Raw genomic sequence first — 5,347 nt, 5'->3', positions numbered from 1 at the left:
GTGGAGTCGACTGTGTGCAGTCTTTTTTCTGCACATTTTAGAAGGACAGGGTCATAATCACTTCACAGAGCGACAAGATTACAAGTATTCAGCCCGGCCAAGGATAAAGACAGGAGGACTACTTTTTTTTTCACCCTTTGGGTAAAAGTAGTGTAATTCTATTGTAATTCAAGCATTTTAAATGAAAAGACATCCACCCTTTTAATTCAGTTATTTTAATTTTGATGTTTGGCCATCGTACAGTGGGAGGAGGTAGGAATCCAGATGTGAAGACAGTTTACATGTCAGCTCATCTGACACAGAGCCACAACACCGACATGTTCACTGACAGCACGTTAACATCTGTTTCAGATGGTAGAGAGGAACTGCTCTTCATCTGGGCTCTGAGCGCCGGCATCAGTGAACGTTAAAATTCAGTCATCATGGCAAACTGATTAAACTCTAAGAAGCCTAAAGCCGTGTATTTGGCCAAGTCCTCAAGCACCCCTTCCTGCACATTTTCTGTTACCCTGCAGATGTATGTACTTACTCAAGCAGTCATGTTGCAGCATTAAGTGTGTCAGGTTTTTCAAATCTGACATAATTGATGCTGATTGTTGGAATAAGAACAGGAAAGCCTGTCTTGCAAGGGAACATTTGCTGGATGTGGTCCTTGAGTACTGGGTTGGGAAACGTTGGCCTAAACAGTTGTCCTCACATTGGCTGTTGGGGCCCTCTTGTCATTTCAACATCAGCGTCAGTCCTTGAAAAACCCATGGTGGTTAGCTCTACATGACTTATGGAGCAGTGGGAGAAGCGCTCCAAAGTTTATATTAGATATAGGTCAGAGAGCAAAACATGATTTTTAAAACAAAGTTTTAATCAAGACAGAACCTGGAAGTCGTCCAGCTCAGTAGGAACTCAGTTCCTGACAGGAGGGAGCGCGTCTGCATTCAGGGGCATTTTCACATAAAATCTTAGCATATAATCGCCAACTGTTACCTAAATGCATTTTGTAACTCGGTGCATTGTGGGAGTTTGGGGCTCTGCAGTGAGCACTGGCACCGCCAGCATTATCTGTGTGAAAGATTATACCAAGTAAATCCACTTAATAACATTTTTATAATTGCTAGGGATGCACCGATAAGACTTTTCCAGTAAAATAGGATAAAAGAATTCAGCTAGAAAAGGGTTCTGGGGAACTGCATGGGCAGCTGACATCCTCTGCCAGGCATTGCTGAAAAAAGCTGACCTCTGAGCTGAACTAGCTGAATTGCTTTACTTAAAATCCTGCAAACTAGAGTGTGATAGTGGCAAAGCTGAGGTCCGTACCTAAAGAAGCTGAAAATGCTGAAATCTTAACTGCATTCGCTGAAAAAGAAGTCGAAGCCGGGTGTCCGGGTTTGTGTGGTGGTCTATTCTGTTGCCTACCAACACAAGGATCGGCAGTTTGAATCCGTGTTACCTCCGGCTTGGTCGGGCGTCCCTACAGACACTATTGGCAGTGTCTGCGGGTGGGAAGCCGGATGTGGGTATGTGTCCTGGTCGCTGCACTAGCGCCTGTTTTGGTTGGTCAGGGTGCCTGTTTGGGGGGGGAGGGGGAACTGGGGGGAATAGCGTGATCTTCCCACGCGCTACGTCCCCCTGGTGAAACTCCTCACTGTCAGGTGAAAAGAAGCGGCTGGTGACTCCACATGTATGGGAGGAGGCATGTGGTAGTCTGCAGCCCTCCCCGGATCAGCAGAAGGGGTGGAGCAGCGACCGGGATGACTCGGAAGAGTGGGGGGGTAGTTGGCTGGATACAGTTTGGGAGGAAAAGAGGGGAAAAAGACGTGGAAGCTGAAACATAATCACCTACTGGCAGAACTGGGAGTTGAATTGCGTTCCAATCCTGCGACCCCGATCGGGGGTCGCAGGATGCTGGAGCCTATCCCAGCAGTCACTGGGCAGCAGGCGGGGAGACACCCTGGACAGGCTGCCAGTCAATCACAGGGCCCACACATTCATACCTAGCTGAGAAGTTAAATATTTCTGCCTGAGTAGGAGCTGAAGGGCATCGTCTGAAGAAGCTGAGAGGCTGGATGGCCTGAACAAGCATGTTCCAGTGAAAAAGAGGATAAATGCGTGAAAGAAGAAAAGAAAAACAAATTAAATTTCAAGCAGTTGATTTGAACATTTGATCTGAGATTCCCTGAAAGGGGATGAATTTGCAGTTTAAGTATGATTACATTGCATTAATACAATATGAATAATAAAAGAAATCCAACAAATGGTTTTTCAGTTGTTTACTCCAGTTTTCATAACAGCTGAGTCTGACTGTAGATAGCAGTGCAGATGACTGTCATTAGTTCTTAGTGTTGGGTGAAGAGTAAACATACGACTTGGAGACTAGTTTCACTGTGTGTATATGTGGCCATTGTTCTCAATGCTTAGCACAGTGATGCATGATACTGGATTTTATCATAGTGATGCATGATACTGGATTTTATCATAGTGATGCATGATACTGGATTTTATCATAGTGATGCATGATACTGGATTTTATCATAGTGATGCATGATATTGGGTTTTATCATAGTGATGCATGATACTTGATTTTATAGTGATGCATGATACTGGATTTTATCATAGTGATGCATGATACTGGATTTTATCAGAGTGATGCATGATACTGGATTTTATCATAGTGATGCATGATATTGGGTTTTATCATAGTGATGCATGATACTGGATTTTATCATAGTGATGCATGATACTGGATTTTATCATAGTGATGCATGATACTGGATTTTATCATAGTGATGCATGATACTGGATTTTATCATAGTGATGCATGATATTGGGTTTTATCATAGTGATGCATGATACTGGATTTTATTATAGTGATGCATGATACTGGATTTTATAGTGATGCATGATACTGGATTTTATCATAGTGATGCATGATATTGGGTTTTATCATAGTGATGCATGATACTGGATTTTATCATAGTGATGCATGATACTGGATTTTATCAAATTGATGCATGATGTTGGATTTTATCATAGTGATGCATGATACTGGATTTTATCATAGTGATGCATGATACTGGATTTTATCATAGTGATGCATGATATTGGGTTTTATCATAGTGATGCATGATACTGGATTTTATTATAGTGATGCATGATACTGAATTTTATCATAGTGATGCATGATATTGGGTTTTATCATAGTGATGCATGATACTGGATTTTATCATAGTGATGCATGATATTGGGTTTTATCATAGTGATGCATGATACTGAATTTTATCATAGTGATGCATGATACTGGATTTTATCATAGTGATGCATGATACTGGATTTTATCATAGTGATGCATGATATTGGGTTTTATCATAATGATGCATGATACTGGATTTTATTATAGTGATGTATGATACTGGATTTTATAGTGATGCATGATACTGGATTTTATCATAGTGATGCATGATATTGGGTTTTATCATATTGATGCATGATACTGGATTTTATCATAGTGATGCATGATATTGGGTTTTATCATAGTGATGCATGATACTGGATTTTATTCTAGTGATGCATGATACTGGATTTTATCATAGTGATGCATGATACTGGATTTTATCATAGTGATGCATGATACTGGATTTTATCATATTGATGCATGATGTTGGATTTTATCATAGTGATGCATGATATTGGATTTTATAGTGATGCATGATACTGGATTTTATCATAGTGATGCATGATATTGGATTTTATAGTGATGCATGATACTGGATTTTATCATAGTGATGCATGATATTGGGTTTTGTCATAGTGATGCATGATACTGGATTTTATCATAGTGATGCATGATACTGGATTTTTGCTGATATTTTCCTAGTCATTTTGTCCAAAAAGAATTAAGGAAGAAAACAAACTTTCACACCCCTCGCCCTCTCCAGCCACAATACACAACTAACAGCACTCCCTGCCAGCCACTCCCCCCTCCCCATTGAACCCCCACCCACACTCAGGATCTGTGTTGAGGATGTGCACCAGCTCTTCCAGAGGAAGAAGACCAGGGAGGCACCGGGCCCGAATGGCGTGTCACCCTCCTGTCTCAAAGACTGTGCTGACCAGCTGGCCTCCATCTTCACACTGATCTTCACCAGATCACTGGAGCTCTGTGAAGTCCCCTCCTGCTTAAAGAGCTCCACTATCATCCTGGTCCCCAAGAAACCTCGTGTCACAGGATTAAATGACTACAGGCCCATTGCCCTAATGTCTGTGGTCATGAAATCCTTCCAAGAGACTGGTGTTGGTCCACCTGAAGGAAATCACAGACCCCCTACTCGACCCCCTGCAGTTTGCCTATCGAGCAAACAGGTCAGTGGAGGATGCAGTCACCATGGGATTGCATGATTCAAACCAGTTTAGTGCTGTGCCACAAAGTCCAACCCAGTTTTCCAATCGGTCCAGTAATATGTTGTAGTCGACTGTGTCAAACAGCACTGAGATCCAGTAACACCAGCACTGAGATTCTGCCACCATCTGTGTTTAAGCAGAGGTCATTAAAGACTTTAACAAGAGCAGTGGTCCAAATCCTGACTGGAAGACACCAAAACTATTGTTAGTGTCAAGAAGTTGTTGAGCTGCTGGAAAAGAGCTTTTTCAATTATTTTACGTAGAAACGTGCGGTTTGATAAGGGCCTATAACTGTTAATTAATGAACTGCCTGGATTATTCTTTTTTAAGAGTGGCCTGATGACTGCAGTTTTCAGGGCCTGTGGGAAGAGACCTGAGAGAAGAGACATGTTGACAGTTTGTGAAAGATCTGAGGACATGCACTTAGAAACATTTTTGAAAAAGCCTGTTGACAGAATATCAAGGCAGCAAGAGAAGATTTCAGATGTTGTATAATGTCCTCCACGTTTTTATGGTTGATGGGATCAAATTGTGAGAAGGTCCTGGGTTTGAGCCCTGGGGTAGTCCAGCCTCGGGGGTCATCCCGGGTGGTCCTCTGTGTGGAGTTGGCATGTTCTCCCCGTGTCTGCGTGGGTTTCCTCCGGATGCTCCGGTTTCCTCCCACAGCCCAAAGACATGTAGGTCAGGTGAAAAGGTCGTACTAAATTGTCCCTAGGTATGAATGTGTGTGGGCCCTGTGTGATGTTCTGGCGGCCTGTCCAGGGTGTCTCCCCGCATGCCACCCGATGACTGATGGGACAGGCTCCAGCATCCCGCAACCCTGAGAGCAGAATAAGTGGTTCAGATAATGGATGGATGGATGGGATCAAATTGTGACATGCTATTGGAATGGATTTTAGCTGGACCGAGGGACAACACATGCCTTGTACCTAGTATGGAAAAAAATGAAAAGAAA

The sequence above is a fragment of the Lampris incognitus genome, chromosome 18, assembly GCF_029633865.1.
Source record: "Lampris incognitus isolate fLamInc1 chromosome 18, fLamInc1.hap2, whole genome shotgun sequence".
Lineage (NCBI taxonomy): Eukaryota > Metazoa > Chordata > Actinopteri > Lampriformes > Lampridae > Lampris > Lampris incognitus.
Note: the sequence above shows the minus strand (reverse complement) of the source record.